This window comes from Simochromis diagramma, unplaced genomic scaffold, assembly GCF_900408965.1.
Source record: "Simochromis diagramma unplaced genomic scaffold, fSimDia1.1 OVJJ01000371.1, whole genome shotgun sequence".
Taxonomy (NCBI): domain Eukaryota; kingdom Metazoa; phylum Chordata; class Actinopteri; order Cichliformes; family Cichlidae; genus Simochromis; species Simochromis diagramma.
The window spans coordinates 5,201,809-5,227,396 of record NW_024386920.1 but is presented as its reverse complement, the minus strand read 5'-3'; the positions used below and the strand labels follow the sequence as shown (position 1 = coordinate 5,227,396).

At 41.3% G+C, this 25,588-nt stretch overlaps 1 protein-coding gene and 1 long non-coding RNA gene across 2 annotated transcripts in view; both read left to right on the top strand.

Moving 5' to 3' along the window:
- ca10a (carbonic anhydrase Xa) overlaps window positions 1–25,588 on the top strand; it is a 339,642-nt gene that overhangs the window by 6,161 nt on the left and 307,893 nt on the right. The window lies entirely within an intron of this gene.
- On the top strand, window positions 1,855–22,995 carry LOC120736593. The gene is made up of 4 exons (XR_005696541.1): window positions 1,855–3,102; window positions 7,006–7,015; window positions 21,179–21,183; window positions 22,983–22,995. It is a non-coding gene; the product is annotated as an uncharacterized LOC120736593 (long non-coding RNA).

Here is a 25,588-nt window from a genome sequence, read left to right as displayed (position 1 = left end):
ATGGGCCAAAAACCGCACAGTGTCTGCCCAGCATTATAAGACAGAGACCTAATGCTTAACAGTCCACCTTTCACTGTTGTACTCTTGGGTGCAGCAGTGGATACTATATTGTTCTTTCTTTGTGATTTTTTTGTATTTAAATAATTTTTGGCAGGTTTTTGTGAGGGAGCAGACACAGTCTTCAGGGGACTGGGTTTTGGGGGGATAACAGGAAGAGAGAAGTTGCAAAGAGGAATGTAAGACTGCTTCCTTGTCCCAACTCTGGAAAGTCATATTTTGGAGGGTTAATAAATTTGGGCAGATTTCTAGAAATGAGAGCTGCTCCATCAAAAATGGGGTAGAGGTCTCTCCTGACAAAATCAGGTTTCCTCTAGAAGGTTACCGAAATTTCTATAAAGCCCATATTGTTTTTTGGACACCACTCAGATAGCCAGCAATTTAAGGAGAACATGAGGCTACACATGTCACTCTTAAATTGATTAGGACAGGGAACAGAAAAAACTTTGGAGTCTGACATTGTTTTGGCAAAGCTACACACCAACTCAATATTAATTTTAATGACCTTCAATTAAATTACTGCCAGCCTGAATTATAATTTTACCAAATTAATCTTTACCTTTAACCAGCAGTTTTGAATTTCCCTCAATGTCACATGCTCTTTCCCCTAAAAGACAATTCACTATAGTTGCCGGTATCCCTAGCTTCACGTCTCAAAACAGAATCGCCAGAGTTACCTGAGTTTGTTGTTTGGTGGGTGTGTCTCTAGTGCGTAAAAATGATTAGTGGTGGTGTACCGGGAGCTTCTGTTTAGACCTAACAGGGCCTACGATATCTTTGGCTCCCCTGGCTAAAGGTATGGCGTTATTTTTGTGCCACTATTCTGAGCGCACGTAAAAGGATGTAACGCAAAAACTCAGCTTTATTGCTAGACTGTCAAAGAAATTAAAAATAACCTAAAATGTGAATCTTGAAACCTAAACTAATTTATCCCAAAAGGTGATTCTGTTCATCTGGAAGTAGCGTTTTCAGTGGGAGAAACATTTCGTCATTCATCCAAGTGACCTGTGAAATATTAAAATCAGGAAACTTGATTCCCACACTTTGGTAGAATTTTGAAATACAATAAGTCTCATTGTCCATGAGAGAATGATAGTTAGGAAACATTTAACACTGTTATCCTTGTCTAATCAAAACTGAATTAGGTTTCCTTCCACATATAGCTTTGCAAAAATTGCATAAAAAGCGCTTGCAGGAACAAAAACATAATATTCCAGAAACAGGCTTTGCCGATCCGATCAGCTGTTCGTAACACTTCCCATATTGAAACAGGTGTCAGCATTAACGATCGCATGTCCGCCATTTCCTGCCCGAAACCGGAAGTGACGTCATTTTCACGGAAAATTTTACTTCTAGGCCTTAAAAGCCTATACTGGTGTTTTTATAAGTCATGTTTGACTTTATGCTTTTCTGAATAGTTTCTGGGATGCTTAGAACTTGAATTGCACTGCTGAAAATAGTTTATTTTGATGCACATGCTGTTTTCTTTGCAAATTTGCATCATAGGATTGTTTTTTGTTTTTCCTACAGTATATAAAAATTGGTGTATCTCAAAAATAAAACTATGAAGACACTCAAAATAAATTTCCTGTTGTTGTAAACTATTTTTTCCAACTTTTTAAGTGTGCCTATGCCAAGAGGCACACTTATTACTATTCGTCGGATTTATTATTAAGTGTGCCTATGCCAAGAGGCACACTTATTACTATTCGTCGGATTTATTAAGTGTGCCTATGCCAAGAGGCACACTTATTACTATTCGTCAGATGCACACTTATTACTATTCGTCGGATTTATTATTCTTATTAAGTGTGCCTATGCCAAAAGGCACACTTATTACTATTCGTCGGATTTATTATTCTTATTCTTATTCTTATTTTCCTTTTTCCGCCTGAAATTTTGCAGCGAAACCACAGTTTTGAGGCACGGTTCACATATGTTATATCATTTTGTGCGGCTGGATCTGGAATTGTGTGCTATGACTTTTGGTGTTTATGACTTTTATAGTTTTTTAAATATTAATATTTTAGTGAAAATTTTCCCGCGCTTATGTGCCGCACAGTTTTGACACAAGGGTTACATATGTTATATCATTTTGTGCGGCTGGGTCTGGACTAGTATGCTATGACTTTTGGTGTTTATGACTTTTATAGTTTTTTAAATATTTAGATTTTAGTGCAAATTTTGGCCCATTTCTAGGTCCATGAGAAAGATTCAACTTTTGGCACCATAGAAACAGATTTCAAACTTCATTTGTGGTGTGTTGGCTCACTCTAGTGGTATGTCGGGAGTGGTACGGCCTGTCTACCCGTATTTGTATTACCGTAATGATGACAACATCAACGGCGCGCACAGTGTCGCTGCTTTCAGGAACCATTGGAATTTTTAAGGTTGCGCGAACCATTGAATACTTACGGTAACCGCAAGGGTGTATGCTTGGTGGAACACTCCATATCCCACAATTCATAGCACGCCTCTACCGAGTGAAACAATGGTGGCCACCATTTCGTTTTATATGTATTTTATTAGTGTTTCTAGGTCACAAAATAAACTTTTAAGATATTTTCAGGCGAGAATGTAGGTGTGTAAACTTCAAATATCTGCTTGTTTTATCAAGACATCCCATATTAGCAAGTTCTCTTACGTGTTGCTGCTAGCCGGCTAGCTACCTAGCGCCGCTAGCGACCCTTTGCTAAAAAGCACCCGGGCTTGGCTTTCAGTGATGCGTCTCTAACTCCTTTCACCCCCGATCGCTCACAAACAGTCTTTGTCTTAGCTGGACTTATTTTTCGTTTATATGGGCCGATGATGCTGGTCGATGTGGAAAAAATAACTGAGTTGTTTGGTGGTGGCTAACGCGGAGCTACAACAGAGGGCAGCTATTCACCGGTGTATGACAGAAAGGTCATGCGGGGAAAGAGACATACGAGGCGGCCGCCGATCAACCGATGGTGGCTAACGCGGAGCTCAATCGTGGATCAGGGAAACCGAAGGCAGGAGAAGCAGGCGGCTGCCGGTCGAAGCGTGAGGTGAACTGAATTTCAGGTAAGAAGTTATGAACTGCACTCTATTTGCGTCAGATATAAACCGAGTTTAGGTGTAGTTTATTTTCGTTGTGCTGACTTTTTACAATAACTCTACTGTGTGCTAGCTAGCACGACAGAGTTTATATACAGCTGTGCGTGCTAAGTTACTGATGTTGAACTTTATGACAGCCTCCCCTGTCATAACTTCAGTCATGAAACTGATCAATGATCGGCTTTTCTCTCTTGTTTGTTTATTGCACTAAACAACAGCAGCACGTTTAAGCTTGATCAGCTGTTGTTAGAATTCATTTGATTTTAATGTCTAGTATCAGCTGATGTTTGCTGGAGTCACAGCTGAAAAAACGGCTGGTCCAAACCATGAGATGTCCTTACTGAATCATCAGAGCTGAACTGGTGATGGAGAAACAGGTTTACCTTTTAGGTGACATGAATGAGTTGAAGGGAAGTTATGAACTGTTTCTGAGTAGTGATGGGATTTCCGGCTCTTTTTAGAGATCCGGCTCTTTCGGTTCGGCTCACTAAAAAGAGCCGGCTCTTTCGGCTCCGAACCGACTCTTCAGGTTGTTTTGTTGCTTTAATTAATTTATTATTAACAATAATATAAAATTATGCACAAAAGGAATTACTAACGTAAAAAAAAGTGGTTTTATTTATATATGTTTATATATAAATATATGCGGTGGCCCCTAGAGACAAAACACGTACAAACTCCAAAACACATTTCTAGCATGAACTGAACTTCCAAAGCAGAGCTACTAGATCACTTAAATTACACAATTGAAAGCATGTGTGTATTGTTTGTGTATTTATACACAGGCAGTCATATATATTCAAATAATTTTAAAAAAAAGTTCATTTACCTGTTACTACCACACACCAAATCCGGTCGTTGGTACTTGCTGGCTTGTGTAGCCACAAGATAACAAAAGCTCAACATTGCGCCCAGCATCCTGGAGCACTTCTGTTGTCTTTTGTACGTGTTTTGAGTTTTTATGTGCTTCTGAGTTTTTATGTGCTTCGGAGTTTGTACGTGTTTTTACGTGTTTTGGAGTTTGTACGTGTTTTTATGTGTTTTGGAGTTTTTACGTGTTTTGGAGTTTGTACATGCTTCAGAGTTCGTACGTGATTTGAAGTTTGTATGTGCTTTGTCTCTAGGGGCCACCGTAAATATACTTTTATTTATTCACTCCACATAAAATGTAATAAATAAATCATATAATACAAAAATCAACTATTCACATTTCAACTTTTAACTATTTAAATTTTCAGCTTTTTCCTTTTACAAATTTAAATTGAAACAACACAAAACACTGCAAACCACAACACAATTAAATATAAATTATAATATGAAAACAAAAATAACATGCATATTCTCTGTCATATGGGCCTGCATGAATAAACTTTCTGAATCCTTTATCATCTGCAACCGAAAATAGTTGAGGATGATTACTATACCTTTCTAATGTGACGTTGTTGTCCCTGACTCTCTTTCTCTCTCTCTCTCCCTCTGGCTCTGTTCCTGTGCTACTGAGTGTAACTACCGCCCCTCCCCCCTCTGCCCAGCCTAAAGCACAAGGCTCCCGTGCAGAGTGAAGCGGGAAAAAAGTGCGAGAGAGAGGGTGAGAGAAAGAAAGAAAAAAAACCCACGTGACGGCTCGCGATAAGGAGCCGGCTCGCGTCGTTCACGTCAAAGAGCCGGCTCTAAGAGCCATTTCGTTCGCGAACGACCCATCACTATTTCTGAGAGACAAATAACACCAATATCCTTTTTTGTGTAGCTGACAGCTGGTAACTGTGCAGGGGCGGATCTAGCAAAGCTTTTGCCAGGGGGCCAGGTAGGGCATTAACAGGGAAAGGGGGACACAAAGATATACTTTTCTTTCTTACTCTCATATAAAATATTTAGCTTTTATTAAATAGTTATCTGAATCTTACAACCAAAGTTTGTATAATAATACACAAGATTGGCTGTAGACCATTGTTAATCATTCAGAACACTGTGTAAAAATAACAAAAAACAAAAAGTGAATGCAAAAGAGCATAAATATTTATTTTACGTGTTTGATGTGTGTGGCAGGGCGTGGTCTGCAGTGCCGCTGCAGGGGAGGTGGACCCACGGGTGTAAAGTCTGTGCTCTCTCAGCTGTTTTTTGGGTGTGTGTTGGGCTGTGAGTTGAAAAGCTACAGCCGGCTGTGTGGGTACACCAACCCATGTGTGAAAAGTGGTCCATAACGTAATGCTTCAAAGCGTGTTCATGCAAACATTGTCGGGTCTGCCGTGGTACAATGGGACTTCTGCTCATGAACCTCTGTGCACAGCGTCTGCAAATCAGGGCTGTACGAAGTCCCCTCATCTTTACACAAAACTGTAAGCTGTCATCTGTGAGGCGCAAGCGGTGTTTGATTTTACCATAGTTCATGGTGGACAATGGGTGCTCTGGTGAGTTTTGCTCTCTATAGCCGTATGAATGGCAAACTACACTGATTAGCAGCGGCATAGGCACACTTAAAATTTCTTCTGAAATTTTCGCTCTCTAGTTTGTATTTAAAGTTTTGAGGGATAAGCCTCTTAAATTTCTCCAAGTAGAAATGTATGTAAAAAACAAAACAAAAACGATTTTCAATTTTTTTTGTAGTTTATTGCACTTTTTTTTGCAATTAATGCCATTACTATGGACTTAATGCATACATACAGTATTATTAAAATATGGGCTATAACAGTTGTATTGATGTATAGCAACTTGAAATGCTCCCAAAAATGGCACTACAGCATATAAAAATATAAAGTAAGCTCTGGCGGACTTGGTTCTATGGTAGGTCTTAAAGGGTTAAGCGGGTCAGTAGTCTGAGTTTTGAACAACCTGTAGATGAGCTAGCCCTTTCTTGTTTAGACAGGTAAATAGACTATTACAATAGTTGAGTCTTGTAGAGACAAAAGCATGAATTATCATCTTAAGTTCACTTATTGACACCATACATCTAAGTTTTTAGATGTTTCCCAAATCCAAAAAGCAAATTCTTACCATTTGATTTAAGTTTTGCTCTAAAGAAAAAACTTCATCAAAAATAACACCTAGATTTCTGAGGTTATGCTTCTGTGAGGAACCTAAATCACCCAGTCACTGTTGAAAGCCAGACATTACACTGTCCGGTGACACAATCAAAGGTTCAGTTTTGTCTGGGTTTAGCTGTAAGTAATTGTTGTTCAACCATTGCTTAATGTCTGTTAAACAGTCATTTAAGTCTTCTGAAGATCATAAGCTCTCCGCTCTGATTGGGTAGTATAGCTGAATGTCATCAGCAAAAAAGATGATAAGATGCATCAGGAAACAAACAGGGGAAGTTTTAGGAGTGACAGCGAGAGAGAGAGCCAGAGAGAGACAGCAGAAAAAGAGAGAGAGCGAGTTTTGAGATGTGAGAGATTTGTGACGTTTAGCGTGTTTGAGGTGTGAAGTTAATGTGTTGTCTTGTGTAGTTAGTGTGTAGTGTTGTGGATAGTTTTGTGTTGTGTGTCAGAACAATGAGGCGACTGCTGTCTCCAGGTAGAAAAAGGAGTGATACACCTGCTACTGTCAGACCTGCAGGTATCAGGCTATGATGTTCTCCTTTATAGTGGACAGAAATTATGTTTTTGGAGTGACAAAAATAATTTGTGTGTATATGGGGGTGGGAATGCACGTTTGTGTCTGCGTGCGCCTGTTCGTCTGTGTCTATATGTCAGGTTGGGTCTTAGACTCAACCTCTCTGGGTACATCTCAGGCCCTCCAAAGTACGGAGGCCTATCTCCCCTCACCTCACTCCCTGCCGGTGGCTGATGCCCTCAGACGTTGGTGTGTTGGTGGTTCTTGTCGACTGGGGCTGGGCGCTCATGTATGTACCGGTTCACTCCTGGTCTAAACAAGGGTTTAGAATGTCTGGCGCCTGTGGCCCGGCTGGGCCCCTTCCGGGGGGTGGGGTGCCCTCAGGCCTCTGGTCTCGGGGGTCCTCTCTGGCACAGCTGGCTGCCGGCAGAGCCCGCGGGCACGCCACTGCAACCCCCTCTGGCCTCTGCTCCGTAGCTGCTGGGTGACCTCTCGTTTGGGGCTCTACTCAGCTCTTCCCAGGAGGGTGGCACGGTTGCCCCCCTTTTTGGTGGTCTCCTCGGGTCCTCGTACTCTGGGGCCTCTGGATGTCTGGGGCCTGGATCTCCTCCATACCTGCTTCATGCCCTGGGGGACGGGGCTATGGCTCCCCACACTCCCTAGCAGATCGTTACATGGAGAAACCTTTGGAATACAAGCGTGCTGATCCACACAGGTATGCACACAGGTGTACACATGGGTGTTCACAGACATGGACTACACCTTTCTTGGCTGCTGCCTCAAAGCACATTGTGCGCTGTCTATCTTGCGTGCTGCACAATAGCGTTTAATATTTAGTATCTACTGCTAGCTAGTTTATTGTGATGGTGCTGTATTTATTATGTTGCTCTTTTTTGTTTGCTTTCTCTTCTGTTTTTTTTTCTCCATACAGGTGATCCAGGTGTTTTGTTTGTTTTTCTTTCTTCCTTCCCCCCTTTCTCACCGTCTCTTCTCCCCTCTGTTTTTCTCTCTCTCCCTCTCTTTCTTTCATTCTTTCTCCCTGTCCTATCCCCCAGTCATGTCTGTCCCGTTTGTAGCAACCGAAAATAAAATAAATACATAATTATAATAAAGGTCAATCAAATGGACCAATATGGCAAGGCCATGATGATCCACTTGGTAAAATAAATCCGCTTGGCATCTTTCTTGGCCTTAAGACAACAATTCTGATGGCTAAAGATCCAAACGGGACAAAAAAAAAAATAATAATAATAATAATAATTTGTGTGGCATCTCGTTGAATGCAGAACAGCTGATTGTTCTGTAAATAGTTTGAAATGGTTATTTAAAAAAATCAAGGTAAAAGGTAAATGGATGCAAACTTTGTTGTTTGCAGAACATGTGCATAGGATTTTAAAATTGACAATTTATATTTGCATTTAAAGTTATGAAATATGATTCATTAAACATGTTTGTGGTTGTTACAGTAAAAAAATATAACTTTTTCTACTCTGATTTTATGTTTTTTGTCTGATTTTAGATCAATTGTCTTAATACAGTATGTCAAAATGAAAACATAACTGTAAATTCAGACACGTGAGGTTGTGCTGAAAATGATACCAAACAGGGCAAGTAAATAGTTTTTAAAGGTAAAATGTGGAGGGAAAATCAAAAGTAGTTAAAAATGGCCAATTATACCCTGGACCCCAGAGGGTTAAACGTTTTTCTTAAAGTAACGCAATAGTTACTTTTCAAGTAATTAATTACTTTTAGAATATTGTAACTCAGTTACTTTTTTGAAGAAGTAACTAGTAAATATAATTAATTACTTTTTCAACGTAACTTGCCCAACACTGGTTACTAGTGTCATTGTATCTGTGCCATCGTGGCAGATGAGGCAAGGGATGAAAAGGCAGGGCAGTTAGCTGTTTGTGTTAGGTATGTGTCAGAGGGGGCAGGGAAGGAGTGTTTCCTTGCACTTGCAGAGATAAAAATATTTGATGCCCAGTCCATTGCAAATGAGCTTCAGTAGCAGATCCAAAACAATGGTCTTGCAGAGCTTAAGTGTGTAGCACAAACATATGATGTTATGAGTGGCTCCACTGGAGGTGTACAAGCACATTTCAGAACGCTCCATCCTGAGGCTATGTGCATTGTTATGGTCATCAAATCAACCTGGTTTTGTGCAATACTTGCAAGGCTGTCCCAGAGGCTGTGGAGCTTTTCAGCTTGTTGGAGTGTGTGTATTCTTTCTTCAGCATCTCCCTAGTCAATCATCATAAGTTCATGGAGGCTCAGTCAAAGCTTGGATTGACAAAAACTGAGCTTGTGCAACTTTCAAACACTCGCTGGGCATGTCAGTTGCTATCAGTTAGTGCAGTTCTTGAGACATTGTCTGCCATTTTGGAGTGCCTGCTATCTGCCATTGGATCCCCCATAGCTGTTGGTCTCAGAGCAAAGCTCTACAAGTTCTCAGCAGTCTGTGCACTACTGATGTTTCACACTTCTGTCTGTAACCGAATGACTCCACAAGTTCCTGCAGAAAGAGACTTTAGACCTGGCAGAAGCTTTTATCTGCAAACAAATTGTGTGTGACACACTTAAGGGCAAACACTCAGATGCATTTGCCACAGAGCTGTATGAGAAAACCAAGGCCCCTTTGCAACACCTACGGTATCCCTGAACCAGGTGCCAAGCTAAGGCACAAACAGAAGAAAATGAATTCACGCACTGAAAATTTATTTGTGGCCTAAGATGTTTAATCTGTCCAAAACTTTGAAAAGCAATTCCTCAGTCTTTGTTTTCTGTTTGTGAAATTTTGTGCTCATGCACTATGTTCGTTCATATCGTGTGCTTCTCTTGGGGGCTAAGCCCACCCCTGTCGTTAAAACCTAGTGACGCCCCTGTTTAGAGGTACCATATCTGGGAACACAATGGCACTGATTTTGTCAAAAAGCTCTTGGGATTTCTCTTGTTTTTTTTATATGAGTCTAGAAAAATATTCTGATCTTACATTTTTCACTGTATCATTTAAGAAGATGTGAATGATGAAGCCTGTGTACTTTAAGTTTAGTTTTCTTCTATTGTCATTCTGTTTTATGGCATGTGTTCTCCTTAGGTTTAATGTAGACTTGTTTATCCAAGGGTATGTCTTCTCTTGTGAGATGGAGCTTGTTTTAATAGGTGCCACTTGATCCAAAATGGATGAGCATTCTCTATTAAAGGACTGGATAAGAGTATTTACATCATTTCCAATAGAATGTAGAGAACTGTCACACATGACAGAGAACCTCTCAGCAGTGGTCTCAGTTGAATGTTAAAATCCCCAAGAAGCAAAGCTTTCTCCAGGTTGATAATAGAAGATAAGAAGTCTGTAAAATCAAGAACAGAGTAGCAGTGCCAGGAGGGCGATAAATTAAAACACAATCGTGTGTCCTTGGGCGAGACACTTCACCCGTTGCCTACTGGTGGTGGTCAGAGGGCCCGGTGGCGCCAGTGTCCGACAGCCTCGCCTCTGTCAGTGCGCCCCAGGGTGGTTGTGGCTACAATGTAGCTTGCCGTCACCAGTGTGTGAATGGGAGGGTGACTGGATGTGTAAAGTGCTTTGGGGTCCTTAGGGACTAGTAAAGCGCTATACAAATACAGGCCATTTACCAATAAACCATTTTCGTATAGCCAACCTTAATTGTTTGTGACTCAAAAGATCAATAGTTTTCAGTTTGCATACCTCTGCATGCGTAACTATCTAGCAAGTCCTCCACCACGGTGACCTAAACTGGGGGCACCCAGATAGGAGCACCTAAAAAGTTTGTTTAGGGTGAATGAACTCACCATCTGTCATGTTGCCATGAGAAACAGAAAATGCAGGTTTTTTCTTGTGAAAAGCTCATTCAGGGAGAAGGATTTGTTTGAGATGGAGCAGGTGTTCAAAAGGGCAATCCGAATAAATGCTGGCAGCACCGGTTTCTCATCAGCTTGTCGAAGTGGAACTGACAACAAACACCTTGTCCAATCACGTGGTCTACAGTTGCGCCACCGAACCAGTGAGACCAGCCACTGGTTTTGCAATGCAAACTGCGAGGACACAGTAATCGACACAAATCAGAGCATCAGATGAGAAAGACCCAGCCTGTAGTGGCTGTGAGTATGCATTTACAACCAAATCTGGAAGGGTAACCGGCAGCAAAAACCGGGGATGCCTCCAGATTGTCTAATGTGCACTTGGATGTCGGCCCTACAGCCTCTTTTCCTCAATTTCTTCTTAGGATTGCCTGAGGCACATTTCGTAAGGAGCAAGAAGTAATCCGGTGAGGAAAAGGAGCACCCAAATGGTGGGGGGAAAGTTTTCTTATAACTGTCCCAATCATCATAAAGGTGTTCCACAGACTCTTTGATGTGGAGTACGGAAGAACAGTCATAAATCAGAGCAGCATAGGTACATAAATTAAAGAATAGGGCTGATAAAATATCATAAAATACAATAGTAGATTGCATACAGGCAGAAGTCAAGCCAAGCACAGGCCCCATCTTGTTTAGGTGTCATCAGCGTTCAGGTGTGAGCTCTCTGTTTTTTATAGCAGCTCCACAAAAATTGATGTAACAAAAGTGAAATCATAGTCATGGGTAGGAGGGCTATGGGTTGCTTTTGTTCGGATACAACTTGAATGTAACAGCAATCCCAAAGGGGTAAACATGTTGACACATCTGCTGTTTGGTCCTTCTTTAAGTAACACAGATAAGATGAAGTGGTGTTGGAAGTCCTTTGGCATGTTGAAATTGCTCTGATTATCCAGTTGTATTGAAAATTGGAGACAATGCTCCTGTAAGTTTTTTATGGGTCCACTTTTATCAGATCCGAGGTTTTAGACCAGTATAAACCTTTAGGTCTGGAGCCCTGAGGGCAGTCTTTTTTGCCTGGTGGGTCATTCAGGTTTTATGTAACAGAAGTGCATTGTATAGGTAAAATACTTCTGGAGGGAGTATGATAACCCACATTAGTTATAGAGTGATCTAGTTCTAGTTTCAGCTGTTTTGATAAGATATAACTCAGAAGATATAACTCTTATTCTAACAAATATTAACTAAACTGTCCATCATTATGAAAATAACCACATTGCTTTTACGCCATGTTTTCTTTTCTTTAATCACCAAATCATGCACACTAACCACATATAGAAATTAATTAAGCTTTTTGAGATATTACAAAAAGAGTAGTATTGATTTGTGTGTTGCTACATTGTGTTGCAGGATCTAACAAGATTTGTTGTGTGTGCTTTTACACAGTTCACTTTTTATAGCAAACAGCAGATATGCAGAAGAGTTCTTGTGATATGTTTCATTTTGCAGCATTGATCTTTTTGCTCCAAAAAAAGATATATGTGAGGAGGACTCATACTTGTGTCTGCTGTTCTTTATCTATTAAGAGCAGTGTTGGGTAAGTTACTTTAAAATAGTAACTTAGTTACATTACTAGTTACTTCTCTCAAAAGTAACTCAGTTACTTCAAGTTACTCGTTACTTTCAAAGTAACTAGTTACTAGGGAAAGTAACTTTGATTTTACTCAGAATTCTCTTGTTAATCAATCAATCAATCAATCTTTATTTATAAAGCACTTTTCATACAGAAAAAATGTAGCACAAAGTGCTTTACATAGTTAAAAGCAGCCCACCCCACCCTCCAACGCACTCCCCACACTCTCAATACACATATATCCCCCCACCCCCACCCACACACACATACACACACGCGCACACTTAAAGAGTAAAAATTGGGCTGGGCTCGCATGAGCCAAGTGAGGAAACATTATAACAGAGAGCCATCTGCACCGGGAGCCGGTCACAGACCGCAGCCTCCGGGCTGGGCACACAGCAGGAGGGAGGCCAAGGAGCCCCCCAACCAGGCTAAGAGGACCCCAGAGACCCAGCAGCCATGGTCAATAACAGCCCCGGTGCAGAGAGCGCCCTCCGAGAATGTGTTGCTTCCATAACTTTGCCAGTCTTCTAGCTTGCTTACTTGCCACAAGTGCACTGTGCCACCTACCAATAGAAAGAAAAAGATAATGTGCATATTTCCACGAGAGAAATCCCACGCCTGGACCGTCATTGACTGCTGCCATGATTCTAGCCTACGTCACAGCGTCATGTGCGCCTTTTACATCCAACACAAAAACTGCAGTCGTGGTGCTTTCGATTGTACTCAGAACTCGGAAATTCTGCCTTCTGAATAGGAAGATGTAGGTAACACCAGACTGCAGATGAGTTGCATACAGGGCTGGACTGGGACAAAAAAATCGTCCCGGGGAATTTGACTAGAGACCGGCCCACCATTATAGGAAAAATCATAAAGCCTTTGAATGAAAATAAACACTGTTGTGACAGTGATGTACACTGTTTTGATGGTATATATGCATCAATCTATCAATCGTTTGTTGTAAGATTCAGATAATTATTTTTTAAAAGCTAGACATTTTAAATGAGAATAAGAAAGAAAAGTATTTCTTTGTGCCCCCCTTTCCCTGTTAATGCCCTACCTGCCCCCCTGGCAACACTTTGCTAGACCCGCCTCTGCACAGTTACCAGCTGTCAGCTACCTAAAAAAGGATCCTGGGGTTATTTGTCTCTCAGAAACAGTTCATAACTTCCCTTCAACTCATTCATGTCACCTAAAAGATAAACCTGTTTCTCCATCACCTGTTCAGCTCTGATGATTCAGTAAGGACATCTCCTGGTTTCATCTTCATGTTTCCCTCTCACCAGATAACCAAACCATATCATGACCAGCAGCTTTTTTGCAGCTGTGGCTCCAGCAAACATCAGCTGATACTAGAAATTAATATTAAATAAATTCTAACAACAGCTGATCAAGCTTAAACGTGCTGCTGTTGTTTAGCGCGACATCCGCTGGTTTCCTCTTTCGGCGCAAAGTGGGCGATAAACAAACAAGAGAGCCGATCAGCTGATCATTGATCAGTTTTCATGATTGAAGTAGAAACGGGAGAGGGAGGGGGGAGAATGAGAGAAGAAGAGGCAGCTGTGCAGCAAAGACACAGAATAACTCCAGCTTTGTGTCTTTTTCATTGTAGCTAAATTACGGGACAAACTGTTCCCTTTCACCTCAATAAGAAACGCGTAATATTTTCTCTGAATACCAGACGGGATGGTTGGCAACTCTAATAACTTATGAACAAAATAAAGTTCAACATCATTAACTTCATAGCACCCACCCAGCTGTATAGAAACTCCGTCATGCTAGCTAGCACGCAGTACGGAAAAAGTCAGAATAACGAAAATAAACTCCACCTAAACTTGGCTCATATCTGACCCAGAGAGACTGCAGGTCATAACTTCTTACCTGAAGTTCAGTTCACACTTGGACCGGCAGCCGCCTCGGGTCTCTTTTCCTTCTGCGTCCCCTTTCCTTCATCCACCTGCTGGCCTCCACCACTTGCTAATGTTACTGAATCTGTGGAAACTCCGCGATAGCCACCACACGAAGTAACGAATAACGAGCCTATCTAAATCCCAGTAACGAGTAACGCGTTCCTGATTTTGGCATAATAACTAGTTACCGTGCTCGTTACCACAATAATAACGTAGTTACTGTAACGCGTTACTTAATAATGCGTTAGTCCCAACACTGATTAAGAGTAAGAAATTACTTTTCCACTGTAATATGACAATGGCCCAGCACAATAAAGAAAACTTAACATAAATTGGCAACTGGTAGGCCTTGCTCTGTTTTGCATCTTTTTGCATTTTGCATATATGTAGCCTTAAATTTGAAGAAGCCTGTGTCTCTCTTCCACAAAGAACATTGAAACACCTTGAAAGCAAAATGGTAAAGTATACGCATGTTAGCAAGGCAGTGACTTGCCTGACTTAACCCCTCTAACTGTTTCCACATCAGATAACTTTGTACCATCAAAATTTTGGATTAGAGATTTAGATTAAAGCTTAGTGTCCAATATTGGGACAAGGAGTTAAAAGGTTGTCTGGTACTAGTATAATTGTGACCTGTTTTTTAAACCTCTTAACATCCAACCAAACGTTGGTATCTCTAGTGTTGGGGGTAGGGTTTAGCTTTGGTTAACATCTTATCCTGTCTTATAGAATTTCTGTCTGTTTGGAACACCTAAAAGTAAAAGCTTGTAAAAGAAAAGTTGCAGTATGTGTGGAACATTAAAAAAAAAACATATATAACATCTTGTGATTTCTAAAAGAATTGCCTGGTTAGCATGTGGCAAAAAATAAACCCAAGTGAGGTCACTTGCAACTGTACATTAAATTTTTAGATTTTTGAATTTAAAAGGTAACATATTCTAGTTTCATGTGGCTAAAATGAAGCCTAACTGTATCCAAAATGGTTTGGTGGTGCTGGTGGATTTTAGGAAGTCAAGGTAAATTAAATGCAGAGGTTCACTTGCAGATATTTGAGCAGTAAAACTGAACTGTTTGAAAACAGTGCATTTGTTTAGTTATCAAACTCATCACCGTTCTCCTTCTTTTGTTTACCCTGTGCATTTTGTTTCTACTCTCTGGGGGTGATTCTAAAGTGGGATTTCAGCTTGCTGAACATGTATGAATGGAATCTTGAAAGTTTAAAAAATTCAATAATGAATTCTTTAGCAGAGGCAGTACCAAAATTGCAGAAGCAATAATGAAATTCCCAGGTCACCAATTACTAGAAAATTTCAAAACAACATGAGGCAACCTAATACTGGCTCCAAGCCAAAGTAATATTAACACCTGAATTCTACCAGGGACGACAACAGAACATCATCAGTGATTCTGCTTCCCCAAGCTAAACCTTTTGTTATAAATTGCGACCAGTGCAGTTAATCACACATTACCTTCAGAGAAAATGCAGCCTTCAGGAAGCTTACAAATTTACAGAAGGCAATGAAATCACAGGGTTGGGGCCTTTGGTGTATTCCTGACAATAACACATGTTTCTACTGGCTGGCCATATGCCATCTGAGAAAAAGCCATGTCACAAAGGATGCCTGCAATCACTCCCTTCTCCTCTGAGTTGATGTAGCTGTTGAAACCATGTGGCACCTGCGGTGCGTTTTTGCTTGAATCTCTACCCAACATTTTTCACATCTAGTTTTCAAATCTTTTTGGATAAATAAATTAAAGTCACATAATGTTCTCAACATCTTCCTGCAGTTAAAAAAAAGATATTTATTAATACAATTTGTAAAAATGTTACATCTTCTAGAGCTGCAGTAGCATGTTTCAGTGATAACAAATCCACAAACCAATTTATACATTTTGAAACAATTTGGTCTATATTGGTTCCAGTTGACTAAAACAATCTGTTTGTTTGATAGAAAACCCTATAATTACTGCAGAGTTATGGTTTGCCATTTTCACAGACAGTACACAGATTTCTAAAAAATATTTGATTCTTTCTTTACAGTATATGACTAAATTATATCCACCTTACGTTTATGTGCCCTCTACATGACAACCATGCTAAAAAAATGTGATGACGTGTGATTAATTTTCATCACTACGCGAGGATTTAAAACAGGCCCTGTGGATTATTTTTAGATGCATAACTTTGTATCGATTTTGTGTTAGAACAATTTATACTTCTACTACTTGTGAGCATTGGATCCCATTAGTCTATAGTCATAATTATACCAGGGGCCTAATCTAATTTTAAGTTAGTTTGGAGATTACTGTTGAAAGTGTTAGAACACAACATCTAAACCTTACTCAAACTACAGCTCTCGCACTGGGAAAACTACAGTGTGGGCTATTTATATGGATACACCGTAATAAAATGGGAATGGTTGGTGATATTAAAGTCCTGTTTGTGGCACATTAGTATATGTGAGGGGGCAAACTCCTCAAGATGGGTGGTGACCATGGTGGCCATTTAGAAGTCGGCCATCTTGGATACAACTTTTGTTTTTTCATTAGGAAGAGGGCCATGTGACACATCAAACTTATTTGTAATGTCACAAGAAAAGCAATGGTGTGCTTGGTTTCAACGTAACTTTATTCTTTCATGAGTTATTTACAAGTTTCTGACCACTTATAACATGTGTTCAATGTGCTGCCCATTGTGTTGGATTGTCAATGCAACCCTCTTCTCCCACTCTTCACACACTGATAGCAACACCGCAGGAGAAATGCCAGCACAGGCATCCAATTCAATTCAATTCAATTCAATTTTATTTATATAGCGCCAAATCACAACAAAATTCGCCTCAAGGCGCTTCATAGATACAGAGAAAAACCCAACAATCATATGACCCCCTATGAGCAAGCACTTTGGCGACAGTGGGAAGGAAAAACTCCCTCTTAACAGGAAGAAACCTCCGGCAGAACCAGGCTCAGGGAGGGGCGGCCATCTGCTGCGACCGGTTGGGGTGAGAGAAGGAAGACAGGATAAAGACATGCTGTGGAAGAGAGACAGAGGTTAATAACAGATATGATTCAATGCAGAGAGGTCTATTAATACATAGTGAGTGACGAAGGTGACTGGAAAGGAAAAACTCAATGCATCATGGGAATCCCCCGGCAGCCTACATCTATTGCAGCATAACTAAGGGAGGATTCAGGGTCACCTGGTCCAGCCCTAACTATATGCTTTAGCAAAAAGGAAAGTTTTAAGCCTAATCTTAAAAGTAGAGATAGTGTCTGTCTCCCGAATCCAAACTGGAAGCTAGTTCCACAGAAGAGGGGCCTGAAAACTGAAGGCTCTCCCTCCCATTCTACTTTTAAATACTCTAGGAACAACAAGTAGGCCTGCAGAGCGAGAGCGAAGCGCTCTAATAGGGTGATATGGTACTACAAGGTCATTAAGATAAGATGGGGCCTGATTATTTAAGACCTTGTATGTGAGGAGCAGGATTTTGAATTCAATTCTGGATTTAACAGGAAGCCAGTGAAGGGAAGCCAAAACAGGAGAAATATGCTCTCTCTTTCTAGTCCCTGTCAGGACTCTTGCTGCAGCATTTTGGATTAGCTGAAGGCTTTTCAGCGAGTTTTTTGGACATCCTGATAATAATGAATTACAGTAGTCCAGCCTGGAAGTAATAAATGCATGAACTAGTTTTTCAGCATCACTCTGAGACAGGATATTTCTAATTTTAGAGATGTTGCGCAAATGGAAGAAAGCAGTCTTACATATTTGTTTAATATGTGCGTTGAAGGACATGTCCTGGTCAAAAATGACTCCAAGGTTCCTCACCGCGTTACTGGAGGCCAAGGTAATGCCATCCAGAGTAAGAATCTGGTTAGATACCATATTTCTAAGATTTTCAGGGCCGAGTACAATAACCTCAGTTTTATCTGAATTAAGAAGCAGAAAGTTAGCGGCCATCCAGGTCTTTATGTCTTTAAGACATTCCTGCAGTTTAACTAATTGGTGTGTGTCATCTGGCTTCATGGACAGATAGAGCTGGGTGTCATCTGCATAGCAGTGAAAATGTATGCTATGTCTTCTAATGATGCTGCTTAAGGGAAGCATGTATAATGTAAACAGAATTGGTCCTAGCACTGAACCCTGTGGAACTCCATAATTAACCTCAGTGTGTGAAGAGGACTCTCCATTTACATGCACAAATTGGAGTCTATTAGATAGATATGATACAAACCACTGCAGCGCAGTACCTGTAATACCTACAGCATGTTCTAATCGCTCTAATAGGATATTATGGTCAACAGTATCGAATGCTGCACTAAGGTCTAGCAGGACAAGCACAGAGATGAGTCCACTGTCAGAGGCCATAAGAAGATCATTTGTAACCTTCACTAAAGCTGTTTCTGTGCTGTGATGAGCTCTGAAACCTGACTGAAACTCTTCAAATAAACCATTCCTCTGCAGATGATCTGTTAGCTGTTTGACAACTACTCTTTCAAGGATTTTTGATATGAAAGGAAGGTTGGAGATTGGCCTATAATTAGCTAAGACTGCTGGGTCTAGAGATGGCTTTTTGAGTAAAGGTTTAACTACAGCCATCTTGAAGGCCTGTGGTACATAGCCGATCATTAGAGATAGGTTGATCATATTTAAGATCCAGTATCCGTAGTTTCAGGTGCTGCACATCTCATATCTTCACACCATTGACAATTGCCTTCAGATGACCTAAAAGATAAAAGTGTAAGGGGGTCAGATCGGGAGACCTTGGGGGCCATTCAACTGGCCCACGACGACCAATCCACTTTCCAGGAAACTTTTCATCTAGGAATGCTCGGACCTGGCACCCATAATGTGGTGTTCTAAGGGTGCCATTTGTGAGTAGCTAATATCCGCCGAAGGGATGTTCGACTAATGCCACTCTCCAGTGACATGCGGCGAGTGCTACGCTGTGGGCTCTTGCTGAATGAAGCTAGGACAGCCACTGATGTTTCTTCATTAGTGACAGTTTTCTTGCGTCCACATTTTGGCAAATCCAACACTGAACCAGTTTCATGAAACTTAGCAAGCAGTTTGCTAACTTTAGCATGGGAGGTGGGTGGTCTCGTAGGGTGTCTTGCATTGAAATCTGCTGCAATGACCTGGTTACCGCGTTCACCAGATATCAACACAATTTTGATCCGCTCCTCACGTGTTAACCTCTTCAACATGTCAATGGCTGTGAACAAAGAGAAACTTTTAAATAACTCATGAAAGAATAAAGTTATGTTGAAACCAAGCACACCATTGTTTTTCTTGTGACATTACCAATAAGTTTGATGTGTCACATGGCCCTCTTCCTATTGAAAAAACAAAAGTTGTATCCAAGATGGCCAACATCTAAATGGCCCCCATGGTCACCACCCATCTTGATGAGTTTGCCCCCTCACATATACTAATGTGCCACAAACAGGACTTTAATATCACCAACCATTCCCATGTTATTACGGTGTATCCATATAAATGGCCCACCCTGTACATCTGTTCAACCAGCTGTATCAATTTGCCTTTTGTACTTTTTAGCTTATCTGGATGAATTACACAAGCTTATTCCAAGTTACGGCATCTCTCATCTATGTGGACATCCACATTTTGCAAGAATCACTACTCATACCACAAACAAATACATTTTCAAAATTGGCTGGAATGCAAAACAATTAGCTAAGAAAGTTTGTTAAACAGAAGGTTGGTTGAAGATTTAGATAGTTGAATTTGGCCCTTGAAGCAAATCCTCATATTAGATTTTATGATGAATAATGGGAACATCTTGCAACCTGCTGGTGATGAGTAAAAGAAAATACAAGGAGGTATCAAATCTGATAACAGATTACTACCACAATTAGAATAACGCTTCTTTGGTGAAGAGATTGGTTCAAAGTAAGGTCAAGGATTTGTCCTTTCACAATAAATACAAATATTTAGCTGTCTGGATAACCAGCGGAAGATTACTTTAACATTTAGTTTGTATACTAAATCTAAATCTACTATGACTCTAATAATATGCTGATATCCAACCCACTCTTCTGTTCTTTTCCTTTTGGTCACTCCTGCACAAAAAACAGTCTCCTAAAGGACTATTGTAAGTGACTCTAGTGGCCCTCTGTATAAATCCATCCTATTTGAGAAACAATAGCAAAAGTGTTTATTTGGAAGGAGGACTTAATAATTTTAGTTCTCTAAACTTGAAAAAGATATTCTTAAATAAATTTTAAGACTAAATTGCTTGCTGCAGTTACAAAGTCACTTACAGTCTGCAGCTAATCTTAGATTTCATTAGACTTTGCCCCAGTTCCACCTGAAAATGTATTAACCTTACAAAAGTGGAAATGTTTCTGATACTTCTTTATTTAGTTACATGCAAATAGCGAGAAAAATTGGAAAGAAGTAAGGGAAGGGGAAGAAGGAGGAAAAAGGAGGAGGAAAGGGAGGCCTTTCCATTCAATCTATGTAAGTAGTTTTATATTTTTAAAAAATGTTTTAAATGCTGTTAGAAAAAGAAGTCCTCACAACTGACAAATAACACACATCTGTGTATATGTGAGAGTAACAATAACATGTCAGAGTGGCCACCAACCGTTTCCCTATGCAGCCACAGCTTATCACATCTGCTGCTCTGGAATCTGAATTCTATCAACCAGCTAGAGTGAGAAGACCTACATGCCAGTTGTAATTTACCACTGTGAGATGGGATTGTGGAGTGTGTATGTACATGTGTATCTGTGTGGGAATGCTGCAGCCAGAGAGAGTGCAATGAGGAAGCTAGCAGTGACTGGTGAAGAAAGGGGTCTGGAAAGAAGCCTGGATGAAAGAAAGTGACTGTGGTGGCAATGATGTGGCAGCACTACACTGCAGGTGGGGAGGGAATTTTTTACAAGCACAGAAAGCAGTACTGTCTGGTCTGTACAGTGGCACCAGCCAAGCACCCTCAATTTACTCTCGATCCCACACACAGGCCTTATCAGGGAAGCCAAATCTCCAGCTGCTAATCTGATAATCCTGCGCAGATGTGTGTCTGCAGTGGGAGTAGGAAAACTGTGTTTGATAGAGAGTAAGTGAGTGTGTTCTACAATAAGTGGGAGAGTGATACAGAGACACAGAAAGCTGGTGTTTAACCAGGCAGACAGACTCTCTTCTTTTTCTGTGACGGTTGCTGTTTGCTTTGCTGTGTCACTACTTCTGGAATAATCTACACTGGTGTTTGCTCTGTCAAGGTTTAAATGCAACAGAGATGCTATTTGGTCAAACTAAAAATCAAGAAAAGTCACATTTCAGTAAACAATTAGATGCACAGTATATGGACAAGAATGGAGTTTTGCAATTTCTTGGGGCACTTTTTCACTTACTTTCTGTCCAGTCTTTGGACCTGACCAGGTGCAAGAGGAATGTTTTTTCTCTTTTCCTTTTTAATGAAACTAAAACAGACATATAACAGAAAACCAGCAGCAAAGAATCCATCAAACTGTATCTTTATCAACTTTGTTTCTATTAGCCTGTAACAACAAGTTGGTGGTTTTGCCACAGTAGAGAATTACTTCCCAGCACGCATCATTGTTTGCAGTGTTTTCATTTACAGCTGTAGAGTACTGCTGCCTGCATGCCTGTGCTCAGTGCCGCTGAGTCATATGACCATGACAACTAAACACAGCAGAGCAGGAAGGCGGGGGATGGATCAAAGTGTACCAGCATAAGAGAGGAGTTTTCACAGACATGTCTCCTTTCTGATGAACAGGAGCAATTTACTGAACTTAAAGAAGAGGAAAAAGCTAATGTATGGATCTGATAATTGACTCAATTCCAATACTCCACCCACCCCAATCCAAAATATTTGAAATCTCATCCACATGATCTCTAATTTGACACTTCCCTTTCTTGAGTCTGTGACACCTAGGGATGGGTATCGAAAACCGGTTCTTGTTGAGAACCGGTTCCCACTGTTTCAGTTCCTTGGAATTGTTTGCCATTTTTGCAAACGATTCCCTTATCGATTCCAGTCGCCCCGAATGACGTCACCACGTTGCGGAGCGTCATTTACCTGGCAGGAAACACGGCGGCTCAAACGCTCAAAAGTTTGATTATACTTTACGAGAACGGATGACAACAGGGCAACTTGCAATACTTGCAAAGTAGATACTTCATTTAAGGGAGGAAACACTACAAATATGCAAAAGCATTTGCTCACAAAACACGCGATGACCTTAAATGAATGTCGTGTTTTTAATTCCGCTCCGGACTCGTGAATTTCAACCCAGCAGCAGCGGTAACATTTGCATGTCCTCTCCCGCTAATGCGGCAGGTAAATAATCAACTAACAGTGCATATTATGTTAGCGCGATCTGCACGTACAAAACCTGCCATTACTGTGCGTTTAGGTGACCATGATGAGAGAGACAGACAGAGTCTGGCTCAGATGCTGGCAGTTCTCGCTGCAGTCTACCGTTAGCGTCTCCTTTCAGGCCGGGATAGACGAATGTCACCCAGCAGTGACTAAAAGTGGTAAAAGGCTTGAACCCATTTGCCACAGCAGATGGCCCCAATTTTCGGTAAGTGAATGTGTTTAATTGTAGGCAGGGACATTACTGGATATTCTTGTGTAGTTGCTACAGAATAATTTATGTTATACTTTGTTATTGTTACAGAAGAATATTTATTTTATTATTTTACATTTACAATTTTTTTTTCCTGGGGACCCTGTGACACCCCATTGAAGAGCCATAGGCTGGATCTCTTTTTTTTTTTTTTTTTTTTCTAAATGACATCAGAAACAGCAGTATGCGACATTACGTGATGGCAGAGCTTCAGTTCATCCTTTGTCATTTTTTTTTTTTTTTTTTTTTTTTTTTTTTAATAAATAGGACAGGGGGAATGAATGAGAGAAAGAGGGGGAGAGAAAGAAAGAAAACCAAAGGGGAGAAGAGACGGTGAGAAGGGGGGGGGAAGAGAGAAAGAAAAAAAAAAATAAAAAATAACTCCTGGGTCACCTGTATGGAGAAAAAAAAAACAAACAAAAAACAAACAAACAGAGGAGACAGCAAACAACAAAGAGCAACATAATAATAGAGAAAACAAAGCACCATCACAATAAACTAGCTAGTCATAGATATCAATAGTTACTAAATAATAAACGATATTGTGCAGCACGCAAGATAGACAGCGCACAGTGTGCTTTGAGGCAGCAGCCAAGAAAGCTTTAGTCCGCGTCTGTGAATACCCATGTGTACACCTGTGTGCATACCTGTGTGGATCAGCATGCTTGCATTCCAAAGGTTTCTCCATGTAATGATCTGCTAGGGAGTGTGGGGAGCCACAGCCCTGTCCTCCAGGGTGTGAAGCGGGTATGGAGGAGATCAAAACTCCAGACATCCAGAGGCCCCCAGAACACAAGAGACCATGGAAGACCAACAGAGGGGCAGCCGCGCCACTGTTCCAGTAAGAGCTGAGGAGAGTCCCAGATGAGGGCTCGCCCAGCAGCCGCGGAGCAGAAGCCAGGGGGAGTTGCAGTGACGCGCCCGTGAGCTCCGCCGGCCCCCAGCTGTGCCTGAGTGACCGAGCCCCAGGCCGAGAGGCCGGGGGCACCCCACCTCCAAAGGGGCCCGAGCGAGCCCCAGGCCCCAGGCCCCGACAAGCGGCCGCCAAGGAGTGAGCCGGTGTGTACCCGGACGCCCACCCCCAGACACAAAGAACCACCAACACACCGACACCTGAGGGAGTCCGCCACCGGCAGGGGAAGTGGTGGTGGGTGGAGATAGGCCTCCATACCTTGGAGGGCCTGAGGTGTCCCCAGAGAGGTGGCGTCTGATACCCAACCTGACATATAGACACAGACATACAGGCACACACAGACACAAACATCCATTCCCACCCTCATGCTCTCATATGCACTCACTCCACACTCAACCAACGTGGAGACAGACATAAAGAGACGCTGTACACACAATCACACTCCCCAAGCGTACTCTACAAACCGGGTCTAGGTACCCTTGCCCCTGGAGGGGGGAATTGCACCCAGACCCAGGTGGTGTTACCCTTTTCCCTGCGGTGGGGAGAGGCAGACCACCCCGACTCCGCAGCAGCAGGGAGGCCCCACACCCCAGACCGCAGTCGGACGGCCAACTCCTCCTACTAGCCCTCCCGCTCCAGCAGGCCGCAGAGAATGGGGGTGGGAGAAGACTCCAAACCTCCCTCCACCCGCTCATTGTAGTGTTGATGCATATGTGTTCTAAGGTGCAATTAAAACCCAGGAGGGCATGGAGCTACCTGCCAAGGAGCAGCAGGTAAGCGCATAGTCCCTCCTGCTAGCCCTCAATGACTAAGTGTATTTAAAATTGAGAGGTGGGCAACGATGTCAGGGGTGAGGTATACACCCTGATGGTAATTTGGACTCCGTGATTGTGCCCACCCCCAAGATCCTATATGTATGTGTAATGAGAGTGTGAATAATGTGAATGTCTAAGTTGTGGGATAAAATTGAGGCAGAGGCAGCCAGAAGGGGACAGAGGGGGGGGGTAGCCTCCTCTGCACCCTGGTGACATACCCCTACTCCAAGGCCCTGCATGTGTGGGTGGTTGTGGAGGAGCGGGAAGAATGTAATCAGTTCAGATTGTTTGTCTTGTTTGTCTGGCTGTCTGTTTTGTTAGCAGTCTGTCCACCACAATGACACCAAGTTTAGCAAATCACAAACTGCATGAATATATCTCAAAATCTAAACATTTATACAACTTATAGAAGCCAAAGATTTCAGCCAGTTCTGCTCCAATCACTTTAGTATGTTATATATATACTATATATATTATTTTTAAAATACAGCACTGTATGTCTTCACAATAACACAGATTACAAAAACTGCTGATGTCACCAGTCTGACATCATGTTGTAATAAAACCACCATAAAATATTGAGGTTAGGGTTAAGGTTTTTCCTTTACAACTCGTTGGAGGAAGTTGCAACCTGTCAGCGTACTTGCTTAAATTAAAGTTTTAACATTTTAATCATAACATTTTAAATAGTCCGGAATTCTTAAAACAGGGCTGAATAATAACGTGAACGTTATGCATAACAATTAGAGTTACTTTGTGAGGAAATATCCGTTCAAAACATCTATGGCAAGAACACTTAAAGGTTGTCCTAGAAATAATTTTTGAAGAGATGAAACCAACATGTACCAGAATAATTTTAAGAGACAAGCTTGGGGAAGGAAATTGAGGAAATTCATGATTAAAAGCATCTGCAAAACACAAAGTGAAGGCAGGGTGATGCCTTCGGTTTTTATGACAGCCAATAGTACTGAGTCAGTAGTATTTAAAGGCGATGCTTTATTGGTCATTGTTTTCTGGACTTAATCTGGCTGGCCAGTCATGCCCTTTCAAAAGACAACACTATTGCATCTCATTTCAATTGAAAAGTAAGTGATGTCTTTTACTTAGGTGCTTTTACGTAGGTGTTATAACGACTACAATTTTAACTCATTTTAACCATCCACTAACTATCAAGCATAAGCATACCTGTTCACACAAT